The sequence below is a fragment of the Prosopis cineraria genome, unplaced genomic scaffold (assembly GCF_029017545.1).
Source record: "Prosopis cineraria cultivar Desert tree isolate PC_DT_omini unplaced genomic scaffold, ASM2901754v1 PC171, whole genome shotgun sequence".
Lineage (NCBI taxonomy): Eukaryota > Viridiplantae > Streptophyta > Magnoliopsida > Fabales > Fabaceae > Prosopis > Prosopis cineraria.
This window is the reverse complement of record NW_026555498.1, coordinates 1-21,350: the sequence shown is the minus strand read 5'-3', so window position 1 is coordinate 21,350 and position 21,350 is coordinate 1. Positions and strand designations below refer to the sequence as shown.

At 27.8% G+C, this 21,350-nt stretch overlaps 1 long non-coding RNA gene across 1 annotated transcript; it reads right to left on the bottom strand.

The window, feature by feature from the left end:
* Positions 1-16,460: 16,460 nt before the first annotated feature.
* Positions 16,461-18,283, bottom strand: LOC129295697 (uncharacterized). The gene is made up of 3 exons (XR_008589611.1): positions 18,177-18,283; positions 17,658-17,703; positions 16,461-16,753 (listed from the first exon to the last, which is right to left on the bottom strand). It is a non-coding gene; the product is annotated as an uncharacterized LOC129295697 (long non-coding RNA).
* Between the last annotated feature and the right edge of the window lie 3,067 nt (positions 18,284-21,350).

The following is a 21,350-nucleotide window of genomic DNA, read 5'->3' as shown; positions in this document are numbered from 1 at the left end:
ATCATTTTTATATTTTAAAAAAAAATTTATCTTTTTTCATCTATAATTCTAAGATTTATTTTTTAAAAAATTTTAAACCCTAACTTAACCCTTCTATATAGGACAAGAACTGACTACCTCTTCTAAAAGAAACATGTGGTATTACCACTCCAACATTAGTCATTACGTACCAATCTTAAGATTTAAGATATACTATAGCTTTACTTAAAAGAAAGATAATTATATATACTTTTTAATTTAAAAATATAAAATACTTTTTAGGAGTCGAATATTAAAAAATATAAATATTTTTAAATCTTTTAAAATGTAATCATTATTTTTTTAAAAAATATTCATATTAATAATAACTTTATATTTATTATAAGTTATTTAATAATAAAAAATAAATATAAAATGATAAATTAATTAAAAATAAGTAATTATTTTATTAAAAGATATAATTTAATAAAAATATTTTATATTTTTTAACGGGAAGAGTATTTTTTTAAATCTTAAATATGACTTTTGATTGTACTTTAATATTTAATTAAAGAGCTTCAGTGGAAAACTGTGAAATGATCATGGATTACACGTGGCCTTTCGTAAAGATGCTTGTGAGCCGAATGAGCTGGATCGCAGTCAGTAGGTTAGCCACATCGATACGTAACTCAGCAAGTCAGACAGTCATGGGTGTGAATTTCGCGCATTCTTTTTTTAAGATATTCTGTATACATTTTTTTAATAAATATTTTATGTTATAAATAGAAATATATTTATTTATTTGTTTTGTTTCCCTCTGGTCAAATTGTGATCTAGCATCAATGAAGTAATAATAATTTCGTTTGATATTCATTCGTTGAATATTTGCTCAGTAGCCACGCACAAGTCTGTCAAACTCACAATTTAAATAATTTCATGATAAGGGTATGGTCTCAAATCATAAACTCAAATTATAAATTTATAAAAATTTATTTTTATTAATAACTAATCATTAAAAATGTATGATTAAATTATTAAAATATAAAATATGATCATAATTTAATTTAAATATATTTTAAAAATATAAATTATTAAATTAAATTTTTTTATATTGATAAATTATCACACTCAACATAAAAATTTTTAAAAAAAGGGCTTTTCTTTTTTATTAACATTAATTTTTGTTTGAGTTTTAGTTTTCTTTTTGAACTATGTCCTACTGTTTCTATAAACAAATTTTATACAGTATATGTCTAATTTGCTCAACTCATTAAAAATTGACAAGTTTAACAAGTTAAATGATTACAATTAGTATGAGTTTATGAGTAAATTATCATGATTTTATAAACTAGAAACCTAAAAATGTTAAATTCAAAGAGTTAACTCACGAATTTAACAACTTTCATTTAATTTAAGTTTATGAGTGAGTTAACATGATTTTATAAACTGATAATATAAAACAATAAACTCAAAAAATTAAATTAAGAATTTGACAACCATATACATCACTATTCAATGTTTATAACTAAAAAAGGATTTTTTTTTTCACCCCAAAAAAAGGATTTGACTAGTGAAATTTAATCAGATAATGCTAAGAAAAAAGAATTTCTATTAAAGCTAATTAAATTAATTAAAGTCTTGTTCACTCACTGGTTTCAACTTTATTAGGATAAGTTCTTGGGTAATATCGCTTTCACTTATCACTTCTCTTTATAGTCCCTTCGTCCTAACTTACTTTCCGCTGCTTTTGGTCCAGATTCATTATCGGTTATTTCACTATGAAGTTTTCATGGGAATCGGGTTTTTTTATTATTAATATTTCATTTAATTGAGTACTTTATCATGGACATTAATTAATTTCAATACCATAAACAGCAAAATTGAAAAATTGAAAATTCACACATTTTTTTAACAAGTTCAATGATGTCAATAAACTATTATTTCATCAAAGTCACAACCAAGTAACTTTGTCTTATACTCCTTTTGAAGCCTTTAACTACCTTACTAAAATTAATAAGAGATAGTAAAATAATTAATTTTGCTAGATGATAACAAACTTTGTCTGAAAATTAAACTAACTTTTTATTTTACCCCTATTTAAATGATAATTTTTTAAATTTACATAACAGTCTTTTTCATAGTTAATAAAATTAAATAGAAATAATATTAAAAAAATATAACCAATACCCTAACAAGTGCCTTACATTAAGAACCAACAAATCTATTTAAAAAATGTTATATAATAGAAACCGAAGAGAGTAACTAGCGATAGAAGCGGAGGAGAAAGTGTAGTTTATTAAACTTCCTTATCGTCATCACCATTCACACCTTATTATATATAACTAAACCTTAAATTTCTTAATTTGTCTTAAATTAATCTCATTTTAGATTTATACATGAACTAGTTCGAGTTGTTTATAGACAGCACATACATTAGAAATTAATATAATACTTCCTCCGTCCCATTATAAGACATTTTTAAACAAAATTTTACATGTCAATAAATCTCATTAAATACATTTAATAACCTTATCTTTGCAAAATAAAAATATAAACTTTTAAAAATATCCATAATTTAATCTATTGAAAAGAGAAGGAATAAAAATTAATTATAGAAAGAAAAAGTATAATATTAAAATTAGTTCATTTAATAAAATCTTAATATACTTAAAGTGGCTTGTATTTTAAGATAAAGAAACTACTTCAAAAATGCTCTATAATTTGAGACAAATAGAGTAAGTAATAAGCAGATGCCAATATCTTTCTGTTTATCACATTGCCGGTTTCTAACTCAGTAATTGAGATTTTTTTAAATAATAATTATGGCTTCTCTATTGGATAAACAGCTTTTCAATAAAATTAAAAAGAAGAAGAAGAAAGAAGAAAAGCAAATCTTTTGAAAGTAAATGTAGTTTGGTATATTAGAGAAGAGGCGTGTAACTTTGGAATAACTATGGGACTTAGCTTGAAGCGTGCTTAAATAATTAAGCAGGAAAATATCTAAGATTGTGATAATCAATCACCTTGATTTAGATTTTAATGCTTCATGCTTCACGCTTGAGAAAAAACACTGCCTTATACAATAGGTAATACTTGAATTGACAACACTTAATTAAAAATTGTTGGTATAGATCATTTAGGCAATAGTTTATATTACTAAAACTAAAAGTACATTTTTTCTCTTTTTTTAATAAAAAAATATTGTAGTATAAAAAATTATTTAATATAATAAACTATGCAAATCCTAGTGGAAAATCCCTAAAGCTAATTTGGACAACTAATAAACTCAGCTCCCAAGTGCATTGAGTTTGACTGGTTAGCTAGATTAATATTTTCATCAACCCTAATCAACCTTTGGAACTGAATTCTCATAATAAACATTTTATATTTTGGGAAAATAAGAATGAAGAACCATTGACTAAAATTTATATTAATTAAGAATTAATTTTTATATAAAAATTCAAATAAATATTTTTGATTTATATTAATTTTTACCAACAAGTATCTATTAATTCAGCTTTTAACAATTAACAACTAAGTCTAAAATTATAACAGTCTATTCAGACTTTTTTTTTCTATTCAGGTTTTGATAATAATTGTTTCTTAATTTATTTTAGCTAGTAGTCCTTAATTGCTATTTTCTCATTTATTTTCTAGAATAATTAAAAAAAATTAAATATGTACTTTCTTTACTAAAAAATGTAATGCGTTTTTTTTTTGTTGGCTTCAATATTAAAAAAATGTAAAGTATTTTTTGTATTTCACGGTAATGTACATATTCAAAAAGAGCTTATACTTACTTTATATTTGTTTTTATTTTTAAAAACACTCCTTTAAATTAAGGTAAATATAAAAAGATAGCATTAATTCAAAAACAATTGACTACTTTTATTGGGTTGAGATTTACTTAAAAATATCTTATATTTTTTAATAAAAGAGTATATAATTTGTGAAAAGAGAGAAAGATAATTACGTTGGTGCCCAGTATTTTATCCAAAAAAGAAACAGACCGAGAGATAACTTGTTTGTTTAATTTGTTTTAGCCACGACATATGGGCCATCCAAATTTAAGGGAGACACATATTTTTTATTTTTTATTTCATTTTGAAATAAAACAAGCAACACATTTGTGTTGTTGATATTGGAGGCGAAAAAGGTTGGTGAAGAATTGCCAAAAGGAGAGCTGATAAATTATATTTTCTGTTCACCAACTAATTTATTCAAAATATAATGCCACTTGATTTCTTGATAAGTAGATCAGTAGCCACTAATATCTCAAGTGGCAATTATCATAATCATATTCTGGAATCTTACATTTATTTACTATGTTCAGAATATGACATAATAGATTAAAAAATACCATAAAATCTTTTTAAATTATATAAATAACAATTTAATCTCTCAAAATGCTATAATTTTAATAAAATTTATAGAGATCCTTGTGTTAATAAATTTTAAATTAAAAAGATTATTTTACCTTTACTGAAAATGACAAATTTTAATCACAACTTTTATTTAAGGAATTACAATTTTTGTGTTGTAAATTATAAAAGTTGAATAAGAAATTATAATTTATCAAGTGTAATTTCTGTTATTAAAAAATAAACCTCAATCACAACTTTTTTTAAGAAATAAAAACTTTTGTTCTATGAATCATAATTATTAAATAAAAAATTAAAATTTATTAAGTGTAATTTGTATTATTGAAAAACAAGTTCACAAAATAATAAACCTCATTCACAACTTTTATTTTGATAATCATAAAAATTGAACAAAAAATCATAAATTGTCAATAAAGATAAAATAATCTTTTTAATTTAAAATTTATTAAGAAAGAGATCCCTAAAAACTTCAATAGAATTATGATATTGTAAGAGATTAAATGTCATTTATATAATTTAAATGAATTTTGTTATCATTTTCTCCAATAGATATATACGGGTCTAAATTAAAGTGAATTATCATCATATGCCAAAGTGTACGTTTTTATTTTTCTTTTTTGTAATGTTCTTCGAAATTCGATAGATGATATCATCTTGTATAATTTATTCAGTTAATTATTTAATTAATTTCTTGTTTTATTTTTTTTATTGTGAGAGCATCATCTTTATTTGAGAATGAGAACATCAATTTATTTATAAAATATAAGGAGAAACTAAAATTAGAAAAAGCAAAACCCATTTCCTGTGTTGACGTCAAAGAAAATTGATATTTGAGATTTAAAATATACTGGAAAGCGAATTCATCAATAATCTTTCACTTTCTTTTTCTTAATTTTCTTGTGTTATTTGATTGTCACTTTTCTTTCTTCCACGATGAAGTCATCAGCAAAATCTATCAACTTGGCTTTTGAAAAGACACTGATTAATTTTTTTTTTTTTGATAAATAAGAAACAATCAAAACAAACAGCAAATAAAAACTAAAACTCCTCCATGAATGAAGGAATAGAGTCACCAGCCACTACGTGAAGACCTATGGGGAGAGATAAGGCACGTTTCGCTAAGAAATCAGCTTCTGAGTTGAACTCCCTTCTAATGCATCTCATATCAACCTGCCAGTCTCTTTGAAGTATTTATTAAATTTCAGCAATAAACTCTCGGTCTTCATGAAGATCGTAATTATTGGCTCTTAACAGAGACAGTGCTTCATGACAATCACTATGGATTCTTACATGCTTGATTTTGATATCCCAAACACGCTTTAGACCCATATAACAAGCCCATAATTCTACCGTCAGATTATCCCCCTTCTCTAAACGAAGCATGAAAGCTTCAATGATATTCCCTTTGGTATCTTTAACTAGATCTCCACAACCTTAGAATTAGTAGCAGCCGCAAAAGCCCCATCAACATAAACAAAGAGCTCATCAGTAGCTAAGATAGTCATATCCGCCTAATTATTAGGACGAATGCCAGCAATAGATGTATTTTGTAAACGACAGTTAGCCACGTTCATGCAGTTAAGGATACCAGTAGCTTGTGTGATGACACTCACTGTAGTCGATCTTCGTCCCTCAAAAACTCTCTCATTCCTACGTTTCCATATTGCCCAACACAGAACAGTAAACAAATCACACCACTTGAAATTATTAACTGTTACCTGAATCTTGAGATTCATCTTGCACCATTTACGTAAGTCCGTGGTAAAGAAAGCCCGTCTTTGAGAAGGGCTTAATAATTTCATCCACACTTCCTTAGCTTCAGGGCACTGTCTCATCACATGTAGAGTGTCTTCAAACTCCTCAGGACAACAACTACACCACGGTTGAATATTCAAATGATGGTCAAAGCAAGATTTATTAGTAAGGATACAATCATGACTCATGAGCCAAAGGAAGGATCAACACCACTGAGGCACTCGAAGCTTCCAAATCTTGGCCCACATCTGATCAGGGCAATCATAACTATCTATCAATGAATCATAAGCAGAACGAACTGTAAAAAGACACTGATTAATTTTTGTGGCTTGAAGTTAATGCTAAAGTCATTTTCATTTATATGCTTTTAGCTTTGGATGGCTTATCCAAGTCCGCTTTCACCAAGGGCATGGGAAAATAATGAAGAATGCCAATACAATCTCAAAACTTAAAATTTATAACAATTAAGTCTCCTATAAAATTTAAATTTAAATATATAGTGAATGAAGAAATTCAAGTTGGAACAACCGCTTCTAATTAGCTAGGCATAAACAATCTCAAATTATTCTGATCTAATAATACTAAATATTGGAGAATTGTATATATATTTTAAAAAGGCTAAGGTTCATATTTCCTGCTGAATTATTTTATAGAAACACTCAATGTCTTAAATTTTTTCATGACAATTTTATTCTTGAAGTAATTATACCGAAGCAATATTGTCCCTGATGTTAAATGGGCAAACGATGATCATTAACTTTGCTAACTCAATCTTAATATTAAAGATAACATTATTATCATTTAATTAATTACTTGAAGAGCAAAACTATTACAACTTAATTACCTAGAAGGCAACATTGCTATGCTTTGTGTCAAACTTATTTACGAGTCAGACAAGTTAACAGTCAATATTTGCTTATTTAATGATAAGGACAACATTGTTACGATCTGATTACTTTAAGTATGTTATTGTCATGATAACGTTTAAGAAAATACTTCAAAGGGCAAAAATAGACATTAACTTTATTAAAAATAGATTAAAAAATTAATTATCAGCAGTACTTGTTAAAATATCTAGATATCTTTGGTGAATATGCATAATTAAACTTTACATGCAGCTGAAAAGGATATGAACTTAAGCAGATAGGCCTTTCTTCTTTTCTATGGAAATTGAAAGGCTGACACATATTTCGGTGGTTTGGTATCAGTATAGAGATGCTATTTACGCAATATTAAAAATAAATTTTAAACAACTCACAATTCTAACGATTAATATATGAGTGGTTTGTCTTGAGACTTTGTTTAGTGGTCGGCTAAGAGAAATTACCTTCTGCTTGATGGTGGTCCATCTAAATTTAAGAAACTAATATTTAATTTTACAATTGAAAAGATATAAAGAGTAAAGACAATGATAAGACCTTCTGACCAAATGGGACGTGTCATTATATTAATATCAGCACTTAGTAGACAAAAAAACAAGCTAAGAGGAAAAGTTGACGAAGACTTTGGAAATGAAAGGTGATTCAATGCCGCACAGCTGTATTCCATTGAAAATATAAGCTACTTGATTTATTGATAAGAACAGAAGCTAGATTTTCCCACTTTATGAATGTTCATGATATGACATAATAAATGGAGCAGGTCAAATATTAATTACTTCTTCCATCTTTATATATGATATATTTTTAAAAATTTATTTTATTTTTATAAGATGTTTTAAATAATTAAATAATTTGATTTTTATCTTAAAAAATAAAATAAATTATTAATTATATATTTTTCCCACCACTATCGTAATATTAATTATAATATTATTAAAAAAAACTGAAAAATTATTATGTTTTTATATAACTTCAATTAAATAAAAAATCTTTATTGATATGTGAGATTCGATTAAAAATAACTTATACAAGATGTATGGAGTATTATAAACACAATGCGACAGTGAACTTAGAATTTTTAATCGCCATAATTTGGAAGCACATTTCCCTGCTTTTATTTGTTGGGACGCCAGTGTTAGTGTCTGTTTCGATATACTCTGATAATCCATTAACTATGCCCATGGTTATAATAAAAAAACACCCAAACACTCCCATTTTTACATAATCAATTATTTGAACCCAAATCATGTTCTGGCTTAAGCTGGAGAGAGTAGCTTCTGAAATTTAATTATACGGTTATTATTTGTCAGATATTTTGTTGGGTATTGTAAAATATCTTTAATTTTTTAAAAGGAGTTGTTATGAATTAATATTAATTATCATAACCCCACTTAAATATATTTATTTAACTTCTTTATTTTTTGTAACTCACTTTTAATTGTTATTAAAGTAATTTTATTGTTCAGTATTTTGAGTATTCTGCCTATAATAGGTAGTGTCTATCACATGTTCTAGGGAGAGAGAAAAAAAGAAGATGGCCTTTCTCTTCTCCTCCTCATTAGTACTAATATAATTTGAGTTTATATTTTGAAAATCTCCATTGTTGCTTTTATAGAAAGAATTTGTTTAATCTTAAAGAGTTGTCATGTAGTCAACTAGATGTGGTAGAATAGTTTTTAAAAATAGTGTCTTTGAACACGACTCAAGCTATATTTTATCTATTGGTGCCAATATATTTCACATGTCATGTATACCTTTTACACATCTCCTTCAATCAAATTCAAGCTGCGCGTCCAAGCTCCTCACATCTTCAGTCCAACTACCAACTTTCCTGTCTGATCCACTACAGCCATCCTCTGCAAGCTCTGATTGTCGTCTAATAATGCGTGTCTTGCTCCAATCTTCTTGTCCCAACTCTATTCTCGTCATCCCATCTCCAATTTGCTAGCACTCTACCGTCTCATCCCTTTCCTTCGCATTCTCAATTGACCCTCCCAATAGGATCGCAATAAAATGGGTCTGTGTAAATTCTCTCATATATATGGCAGAAAGATGAGCCTTCTCTAACATTGTAGTGGAAATTTTGGGGCTGGAGAAGATATAAGCTTTTGCTGGAGGAGATGGGAATTGCAGATATACCTTAATTCCAAAAAAAAAAAATTAATTGGCTTCCTGATATTAAATTTGATTTATCATTTAACAATTATTAAATTATTAAAATCACTAAATGATATAACTTATTATTTAAATTATCACTAATAATATTATATATCGCTTTATTGATATTTATATTTTTTAAAAAAATGTCTTTTATGATAATTTATATATCTAAAATTAATTTTGATTCATTCATTCAAACATTTTTAATTTTATCAAAATTAATTTAAAAAATAACATCAAATATAATTATATTATAACATAATCAATTATAATAAAAATTAATTATATTAATCAATTTTTTTATAATTAATTATACTTAATTGAAATCCAAACGGGCCTTTAGGATTTTCAGCTCCAGGTATTTTTTTTTCCATTAAAATATGTTGGGATCGATATTTATGGCAAGTTGATTCATGATCTCATCTTATAATTTTACTTAGTTAATTAATTGATTGTTTTAATTTGAAGATGGGCTTTTATTGATCAAAGGAAACTGAATGTAATTAAAAAACAAATGTGCGTTTTTCCTCTGCAAAATAAAATACGATATGATCATCCACCACCTTAATATGGTGAAAGGAGTGTATGATGATTGATTTTGACTCTCTTGTAGTCTGTTGTTAGCTTCCAGTTTGCTCGTTTATGAATGTTATTCAGTTTTTATTAGGAACAAAAAAATACGATATAGAAAAGAAGAATGATTCCTTCAAAAGAAGCATATCCTTCTTTATCTTTTTTGGCTCATATTTCTGGTAGTTTAAATTCAAAATATTTTCTTTTTCTGTTGCAAAAAAAATGAATTACATAACATGTATTGTACCCATATTATCATTTAATAATAACTATTTTTTATTATTTTTAATTCAAAAATATAGACGACATTTTCAGACAAATTATATTTGCTCTCTCCATATAACATGTGTAATTATATTAGTTTATCAGTAACATGGCCAGTTAATAATTATATAACATGTATAATGTGCTTGGTTTAAATTTAGTACTCTGTCATAAATTATAAGATATTTTTAAACAAAATCTCACATATCAATAAACCTCATTAAATATACTAAACAATCTTATCTTTCTAAAATAAAAATATAAACTTTCAAAGATACCCATCATTTAATATATTAAAAAGAGAAGAGCCATAAATTAATTATAGAGAGATAAAAGATAATATTAAAATTAATGTATTTAATGAAACTTTAATATACTTAAAGTGTCTTATATTTTGGGACGAAAAAACTTCTTTAAAAGTACCCTATAATTTGGTACGGAGGTAGTAGTATTGATTATTGGCCAAAAAATTAGTACTTATTGGATTTGTCAAATTCTGTTACTCTATGGTAGTCCTATTAATTAAGTTAGTTTATTTCTTTTCTACGATAATAATGTCTATCATTTCTGGATATTTTCTTTTCTTTTCTTTTTGGGCCTAAATTTCTGGATATTTTCAGGGAAGTTTGATTCTGTCTATCATGGTAGGGTAATTTTAGAATGTAAAAGAAGAGAGTTGTTTTCTTTTAATCATATAGTAGTTTCAACTATTTTACTTTGTTCCATTTCTACAATAGTTAGTGTTTTATAAATAAGTAGTTCAATTCTTTTATCATGGTAATTTATGATGCTCCATAACCCGTGCAATGAAAATTTCAGAAAATGAAGAAATAAGAATATATAGCTAAAATGAGTTCACTTGATGAAACCATTTGGTGAAATTAAGATTAGGAATTCCATTGGAAAGTAATTTGAGGGGGGGGGGGTTTGTGAATGCCATATCGAGTAATTTTTAAAGCATGAAAATTTTAGAATAGATGGGAAAAAAAATAAAGAATCTAATTAATAAATGAGAACATAAAAATAAAAGAAGAGAATCATATACAAATAAGGAAAAAACTTTAAAAAAAAGGGAAAAAAAGGAAAGGAAAAAAAGGTCATTAAAAAGGCCATATTATTTCGAATAATCAACATAAATGGGCTTGACTCTCTAAAATTCTCCAGTGGAGTCACCATACTATCGCGCCCATATCATGATCTTCCCAGAAAGAAAAATTAATAAATGTAGAAGTTATCGTCAAATTTTAATAGGACAATTTTGAAAATCTTTTTAAGAAAATAAAATGGTCTATAATAACTAAAATAGAGTTCAGCAGTCGATTGTGTGTGAAAAAAATGTTAAGCACCCCACATCACCCGTCCATGAGAATGGTTACCTTAAATTGACTGAACAAAATTAATATGGCCTTAAATGAAATTTAATTACCCTTAATTAATTAAAAAAATAAAAAATTATAATTTAAAAAATTATTTATTTACAAGTTAGACTTGACTTAGGATAAAACCATAAGACTTACATACCTTTTAGAGAGATCAAAGTTCACGCAGTTCGAAAGTAAAAATGCATGTTAGTTTGTTAATTTTTTAAAAAAGTTTTTAATTGGATCGGTATCTTTTAATTTTTTTTATAAAAACTTATTTCCTTATTTGAAAAAGGATTTTTTTTAAAAAAATAAATTATATTGAAATTTCTATGGAGATTTACAGAATCTCACATAAAAATTAATTTATTTTATGCCTTTGAAGATTTTGAAATATCACATGGCATAGAAATTTGTTTCCCAACCCATTTATAATTACAAAAAAAAAACTCTCCTTTTAAAAAACAGAATAAAACAAATCAATTAAGGATCATGACTAGTGTGCCTATGATGGTCCATTGCCACACACGGCATACCAATAAAATAGCTACCTGCAGAAACTCTAAAAATTTCACACGATATAACAAAAAAAAATATATAATACAAACACAATAGTCTCAAATCATATGGTGTAGTGTGTGTTAGAGAAGGGTATAATAATATAAATGGCTCATTAAAAAAATAAGAGATCAAACTTTTGAGACTTTATCACTTGTCATAATTTAGATGATTATTTCAATCATCTTCATCTCATAAGAAAAAAAAAAAAAACAACCAACACATGCTTGAATGTATGTGTTCGTGTATGCTCACTGTGACAAAATCACGTATATATTTTCCTTTCTTTTGTCTATGTGAATGAAAGGCCACACTTGGAATAGGAAAAAAAAAAGGAAAAGAATGAAAGCTGATGCTTGTGGTTAAAGTTGATTGAGAGGCCAAAGAAAAAAGAAAAGGGAACAAAAAATAAATAAATAAGGAAGAATTAAAACCAACAGATAGAGGAATAAAAAACACACATATGTACATATAGGAATAGATGCTTCATGTGGGACCCACAAGACTAAAAAAAGGATTGATATACTCTAAAAAATTACTCCCTCTGGTCCTATTTAGGGTTGAAAGAAAAAAAATTTTTTTTGTTATATTCATAATGAGGTAGGGAAGGAAAAAAGAGAGAAAAAAATAAAACAAAAAAAAAAGAGTGGGTCTGGGAGAGGAGAAAGGGAATCCAGTGTAGGAACCTATATGCATATATATAAACACATGCACACAGGAATTTTCAAAGGGGAAGAATGAAAATCAAAATGATCATCAAATTATTACTAATCCTATACCCTTTAGCCTTTAATTTTTAAAAGATCATACATGTGATCACAAATGAGAGGATTGGCTTTTCTTAGAGTATTAAAATAATAAGCAATTAGTATTATCTTATCTAGAGCTTTCCTATCCAATTCTAATATCATATTATAATGAGTGGAGATGATATAAGAGAATAAATATTCCTTACCTTTATATCAAACTCTCTCAAGCTTCTTTATTTGTTGCCTCCTTCTTCCTCTTCTTTTACCTTGATTATCACCTTTTTATAGATAAAAATTAGGATTTCACACCTTAATGGTTGAATCCTATCAAATCATAATTTGTGATTAATTTTATTTGACTTCTTCAAATTGAAGACTCATATTAAGGCACAAATTTGTGAATTTTTCATTTAATTCTTATTTATTAATTTTATTTTTTATTATTTTATTACAAAAAGGCTCTTCAATTTTTTATTTTATTCTTTTATTTTTTTGTGAGAGCCGGAACAAAATGGGATGTTCACAGGTCTAGTTAGATTTTTTTTCCCCCAAAATTTTATTTTCAGATAGGTCTCAGGTTGTGCGGTGGTATTTCAGATTTTTAGGATCATTCTTTACTATTAAAACGCCACAGGGTTCTTAAATGATATTTTCCCTAAAATTAATACACATTTTTTTAACAAATAACTAACTAACTGAATTTTATTAATCTATAAGAATTAGTTAGCTCATCATAATTGTCAAAATGGTGAAGCATTTTTACTTGTGAGTTCGTTGAGTAAAATAGGACTCAAGGCATAGAACATACTGTAGCTAGTCATCAATAGTCAATACTCTTTTGTGGGGTATCGTTCAATCCACGAACTGATTTCAAAAGGACTTAATTACGCAAATTGAAAATAAAAACTCATCATACTTTAGATTTTACATGGTTCAAGATTTGGTGAAATTTACTTTTTTTAAAAAAAATTAATTATTATGCAAATGCTTTTGATAAATCAGCTGGCATTCACCTTTTTCCTAGGAGAAATACTCAATAGAATGGATGCACCGTATCACCTATGATCTTCTAATAAAAATAAGGCATTTAAATAATATTAAATATAAATTGATTTTAATATTAATAATAAAGAGAGAGAGAATACAAAAAATCAAATGTGTATCATATTATAAAAATAAAATCATTTAAAAAAATATCAAATAAAATTTTATTTAAACTACTTAGAGTATTTTAATTAGACAAATTACAAATGATATGATATACTAAATATACTTAAATATTTTTCATTTCGCATATGGTTTCATTATTCCACATGTATGCATGTAACGAAACTTATTTACTACGTTCAATTCAATTTTGGATAAAATTGGACCTATTGCACTTTTTAGAAAAATGCACTGGATGCACTTTTTTTATTTATTAAATAAAACTTGTGAAGAGTGAAAAATAATATGTATAACGTGTCAGGTAAAAGTAAAACACAATAATAACTCTTGTTTTGATAAAATTACAAAGTTCCCTCCTTTATTTTTGACCAACAATTTAGTTCAAATTTTAACACCACTAAAATATTCCGTTAAAAACTTTGAGATGCTTAATTGATTATTTATAATTATGTTAAAATTTTAAAAATTATTAACTTGTCCTTATGATCTAGTTATCTACTCTCTCCCCATATTTAAAAAAACTTTAAATAGTTAAGTATAACAATATTTAAATAAATAATTTAAAAATTTGTGTTAAAACTAATGAGATTTGAAGAAAAATAAATATAAATTATATTTTGTAATTTATTATATCAAATCCTTCTTTCATCTAATTATTTTAACTGCGTGTTTAATTATTATTTTAGACAATTGATGTACTTAAAATTTTAAAAATTACTAAATTAATACGTTTACATTACTAAAAAATTTTAAATATAAATAAAAAAGTAACAAATACATGTATTAATTTTTGTGGGGCAATTGGAATGATTTTTAGACAATATTTATATTTAAAGAGGGATATTTTAGTTTAACATATATAACTTAACATTAACTATTTGTTAGATGGATAATAATGAAATTTTAAAAATATGAAGATATTTATATTTTGTAACTATTCATACTAAAAAAGTTCTGTATAAATTTTGAAAATAGGAAAAAGAAATATATAATTAAGGTAAAATAAAGAGGGAGTCAAAATATTTTATTCTTAAATTAATAATACAAACTTGTTTGATACAGATACATGATGCACTTCTGTGACAAGTACATTGATGAATCATATATTTTGTACATTTTTTTTTAATATTTGTGACCATATTTTATTAATTTAAACCCTTATATACATGATTTTAACATTGAATTTAATCATCAATTTATTTATATTAAGTTTTGACATTATGAGCATTCTGATTATTTTACACATTTTATTAAAATTAATTGTTTTTAATTTGGAATTTCAATTCCTTAACACATTTTATTATTTGGACAATTTTTATTCTCATTTTTAAAACTTTGTTGTTTCAATTTTATTAGATTGGTTTAATTTTTTTTATTTTGCGTTTTTAAACATTTGGGGGCTAGTTTAGTAATTTTCTTATTTTAAATCGGTTTTTTTGACTTTTCAAAAAGAAGAAAAAATCGCAGAAGAGAGAGGAGATTCAGTTCGTTCATCTCCACCATCAGATGCAAGCACAGGATCACACATCATTGCATACATCTTCCTCTGGGTTCAGAGTTCAGCCATGAGATCGCACAGCTACCTCACAGCCAGAGACACCATCGCATTCGTCTTCTCAATCCGAGGTTCAACGCTCCCATTTCAGTCCACCACACACAAAAACGATGATGCACACAATAAGTTTGAATTTAAGATTCAATCGTTAATGTTGTGTAAATATTAATCTATTTAATCCTTACTGCGATGTCTGAATTATTTAACTTCTATTAGGTCTTAAATTGAAGTTAATTACATAATTTTTAATTGGTTCTAAGTATTAAAATATGATCAAAGGCAATGCAAGTTATAATTTTAAAATCAAGTCATTGTTTGGCATAATTTTCAAAAATTGTGTCTTGATCTACGCCATAGTCACCTGGTCTTAATGGTGATTAGACATTTTATTTAATGTTAAATGAGTTACAAAAACCAAATAAATTGAATTTAGAATTCTATAATGATGAGAGTGAATTTAAATCTTGAAAAACTTATTTATTTGTTTGGTTAAATTGATTTCACTTCATTCCATATTTTTCATATAGAATTTAAAAATTATAAATATTTTAAACCTTGAACTTTCTTTTCAAAATCAATATCATTCTTAACTTGAAAAAATTATTTATAAATTGTCTTGATTACTAAAATTTATTTTCTCGAGATTTTGATGACTTGAGTGTACTCAACTATATTTTAATTCTTTTGAGAAGCTTGATACACCAAATCCAAATTTATGAACGTTTAACATATTAAAGGAATAAAGATATTGAACTAACATAACAAAAGCTGTTTAGATTTATTTTTAGGTCACAACTGTTAAGAGTGCGAACATCACTTCACAAGTGACTAAAAAAATTATTCCCTTCAATCCAAAAAAATATATATATATATATATATGTATGTAGATATTTTCTCCCAGTGAATCATGATTCAATACAAACAGCTTAGTATTTAGTTTTTTTTTTTTCACATTTTACCCCTTTATTTATTAATCTAGATTCTTGTGATTGTGAATTATAACCTTTTTTCACTCATCATAAATGGAAACTAAGTAAAAAGAAAAAATAATATATATTTTTATGAGAATAAGAATTTTATTAATATGCAAATTAATGTTAAAAGCACAAGTCACAAGTGTGATAACTTTTGAATAACTTTGTTAAAGTGAAGTAAACAAATTTGCATACAGGGGAGGCTACTATGAAATCACAAGGCAAATTGCATGCTATAATTCCTACTTACATCATAAACATTTATAAATTAACAATAACAACAGAACCAAAATAATTGTAAAATATCTCCAGGTGATGTATTAATTCAATGTAATACCTTTCTTTTCTTATTTGAAAGTGTAAGTTTGGACACGATTCTGAGATCATGCTCTTCCTTTCTTTTTGTCATCCAACGCCTGTTTCCCCAACAGAAAGGAAGTTCCAAAAAGAAGAAATGTCAGACAACGAATACCCAATTATTTCACAGCACTCGTTTACAAGACTGCTGTGAACAATGGATAGAATATAGCTTCAACACGATGATGGAAACCAATATTTAATTATAAACTAAAATATACTAAACTTCCTTGAACTTTAAGATAACTGCACAAAAAGTTACATTTAAAAGTTTAAAATTAACCTCCCTGACCTTTTGTTGTTTTTTACCACAAACTCTCCTACTGTTATATTTTAGTTATCTTACAAGTAAAAGTTGCCATGTCATATTTAAAAAAGACACGTAACAATTTATGTAGCATTTGATGTAAACCAACAAGAAGAAAAATATGGATAAATTTTTTATAAAACTATTAATAGCTTACATTAGATGCCACATAAGCTGTTATGTGTTTTTTTAATATGACATGGCAATTTCTGTTAATAAGATAACTAAAAAAATAACAGTATAGAAGCTTGTGGTAAGAAAAATAAAAGTTTTAGGGAGGTTAATTTTAAACTTTTAAAGGTGAGGAGGGTTTTGTTCAACTATTTCAAAATTTAGAGAAATTTTGTATATTTCAACCTAATTAATATAAAATATAAAATTCATAACACTTTGCATTATTCACAAGCCATGAATAGAGCAACTCATGATCACATTCTGTGTAATGCACCAGAGGCCACTTAATTAGTAAGGAAATCTAATGATAGAGTTACATCTACCTCTTACGAACCAGGAAGAAACAAAAAGCTAATGAAAGATTCAAGAAATTTTTATTCAAGTTGAAGAAAAATTTGTGAAAACTTATTTTCAATGCTACATTTACTTGTCAATGACTTTGTCAGTGATATCCAAGAATTTCTTAAAAGGCAAAGCCATACCTTACTCTGATACATCCGCATAGTCAACACAAGAGTGTCACGCATTCTACAAAATGAAGGATAATGAATACTGTAAATGATATCTATAACAAACCACTTTCAAATGTATACTTGCTACACATGATTTAGGGATACTATATTCTTTTAAGTGAAACCTAAAGTAGCAATACCCAAGGAAAATATAGGACAAAAATTTACTTGAAGTAAATTATTTAAAAGGATGGGCACAAGAACTATCAGCTACACCAGGATCAAGAATGAGAGGAAGAGAATATAGAATATATGTTCCCACTACATATTGTAAGGAAGTTTAATGCCCAAGTATTTTATGAATGATAATAGTCTACAGTATAAGAGTAAATAGGAGATTTTGCCTGTCAATTCCTGTCATTAGGAACTAGGGTACATTCAGGGATTTGAAAGTGTATATTTGGAGCGCATGAGACACAACATATTTTACCAAAGCTAACGGACTCGATTAAAAGAAAACAGTTTTGAAATTAATAAAACATGTATTACCGAACATCATGAGTGCATAATGGATGGGAAGATCCATTTGAGCATGTTAATACAAACTGTTTTGTGAGACCGCAAGGAACTTTTATCTGCAGAAAAACAATAAAATGAAGTGTGTTTTAAACCCCTAAACAAGATACAGTAATCAGCAAAATGATTAAAAATTGAGAAGAAAATTGGAGTTATATGCCAGACAGAAAGGGCAGAAAGTTGTCCCCCAACAATCCAACATGTATATGTCCAACTTTTAACATCGACACCAGCGCAAATCAAAATTATTCTTACAACTACAGAATATTAATCAATTGGTTGCAGTCATTGCTATAATCATGGGACTGATTGCCATTATAATGGTTACGTCTCTCCTATATATGTCTTCTTCCTATGTGTTTGGCTGACACAACTGTGTTTAATGGTATCAAAGCATGAAGCCAAATGAACCTCAAAAAGTGGTTGGCAATGGTTCCGCCTTCAACGCAGACTCTCAGTTAAGCTCATCCATTGAGTAAGCCATGGCAGCAATGAATGCCCATGGAGCATTATCCAGCACAAAAGACTCAATCTTTCAACCTCCCATGAAGCTTCTCTGATTCTCATCATTGAGTACAAGCTGAGACTTTACAGCTACTTGACTCACTTCAATTTGATGATAAGTGAAGGGAAGGAAAGGTTGGTTATCTAATAACACTCCTCAGCCTAGACCAAATGACCCAACAATATTCAATTGGGATGCAGATAATTCTAATTAACTCTAGGACCAGTGAGAGAGAATTTCACTCTATAAAACAGCTAGGAAGATTTGACAGAGATGTTCAGTAGTCATTCTCTTCTGTTGATAATACTGCTAGTATCTTCCAGGTCAAATGCTAGTTGCATAATTGCTTACAGGGGAGGCTATGATAGATTATTGGCAGCAGGTTGATTTGTATGGAAACCACAATAGGACGTGTGCTACAAATTCTGCTTATTACCAGAAACTATTTGCAAAGCAGGAAGGAAGTTGGAGAGGGCTTAACCAAGGCTGTTAGACCAGAACATGAGAATCTAGCCCTCATTACTAATGGATCATATAATATAGCATACAGGGAAGAACTTGGATTAAGTATTATAGAACAGGTCACATCAAGGTCAACTGGTGGAAACTTCATGAAAAATCAGTGACATGGAAACCAAAAACTAGAGCGATATTCACGGTATGATTGTAACCAATACAGGACTGTAAACTGTTAAAAGAGAATGGGAAAAATTCCTTGTGCATATTATTCACAAAAATATGCCTATGTATATATATACACAAGGGAGAGGCTCCAAGACATAAATGCTTATCGTGAGAGATTATTATAATAATACCCATAAATAATACTGAAGTAATTACACGATTATAGATTAATAACAGAACATTCTCCAACAAGAGTTAATGAAGTTCCTACACTTGGTATTGAAGGCAAAACTTCAGAAAAGGTGATTGGAACCAGAGTGGTCACCCAAACAGGTATATCCATGATGGCTTGTTGCATTCACAAATTCCCATTTAAAACTCATGAATGGTTGAAAAAATGACCATATAACTGCTAACTTGTTATTGTTTGACCGTACAAAATTTCATGAGGAATTGCTTTAGTGGTTGTAGGAATGCGGTGTTATACCACCATTCAGCTTGGGATAGTTAAAAAAAAAAAAAAAAAAAAAAAAAAAGATACATTTCCCTTATTTATCCCACAGCCCTGCTTTAGATGTTTTGGACAGGTCTTTTACAGGTAAGGAGGCAGTAATGGGTGTTTTACAGCATCATCTTCAGGGCAGCCAATATGATGAAGCAGCAGAAAGCTGATTCTCACATGATTGACTGAGAATTTGCTGTGGGACAGTGGGTTTTCTCAAGCTACAGCCCTATAGACAAATCTCAGTAGCTACAAGGAGTTCCCAGAAATATCTCCTCATTATTTTGGTGCTTACAAAGTTTTGGAGAGAATTGAGCTGTTGCTTAGTGATTGGAACTACCTCGAGTCAAGGATTCATCCTGTGTTCACATGTCACTTCTAAAACTATGTCCAAAACCCTAAAGCAACGACATCCTGCTAATGATTGGCCTGCATTGCCACCTGCACTAGAACCAGAAAAAGATTTGAACAAATGAATTGGTAGGAAAAGAGGGGGAATTATTACTGAAATTCTAGTACAGTGGAGAAATAAACCAGATGAAGAAGCCTCATGGATGTCACTTATCAGTTTCAACAGAAATTTCCAGATTTTGTTGTGATTGACCTTGAGGACAGTTTCTTTTTTTTTTTTTGGGGGGGGGGGTATTGTTACATAATTATAATCGTGACAGTTATACTAGAAAAATTCTGATATAGAGAGGATATAGGGAGGATTGGAGAGAAGAACAGAGAAGAATGAAGGAATCAGAGAGTTCAGAGGGATTGAGAAGAAGAGAGAGAGAGAGACTAGACAGATTCACTGAATAGTACGCAACTTGTTATTGATATCATAGATAGGATTTGCAAATGTATGTCAGGGTATTTATAGGCTCTAAACCCACCTAATCATCCTAACGGCTAGTTTCCTAAGAGCTCTAATATAACTAACCAACTAAACAGTCACAATCCATTGGTGCAGAAGTTTCTGAATATTTGAGTAAGCACTTTCAACCGCCAGCCTTGCTCCATGTTGAAGATGCTCCATTAACGTTATATGGATAATAAATATCCTCAAGGGTAAATCAGTAAGCTCTGACCATTTTTGTCAAGGTGCTTTTATTCTTATCTTTCAGGCTTTTTTCCCACCAGGCGTTTCCATCGACATAAGATGAACAAAATCAATGTAAGAGAATAAAATGTTGACTTTTGTACAGTATATGCAGAAAAGTAACAGAATAAATCATGGGATTCCAAACTAATATATATATATATATATTGCACCATTTCCTAACATTAATATCACACATGCCAATTTACCTTTGCCATTCCCAATAAACATCATACCTGAGCTACAAATTTAGAACATCAATGAGAATGCTTGGCCAAATATTTTAACAAGTTTTTCACAAAAACATTTTATTAGTTGACAACTTGCAGTGAAATCCTGTGTAAACCAAATAGGTGAGGAATGTAAATTCTTGATTTACATTGAAACTACTGCAATTAAACTCTTAATGACTGTAGGACATACCGATAA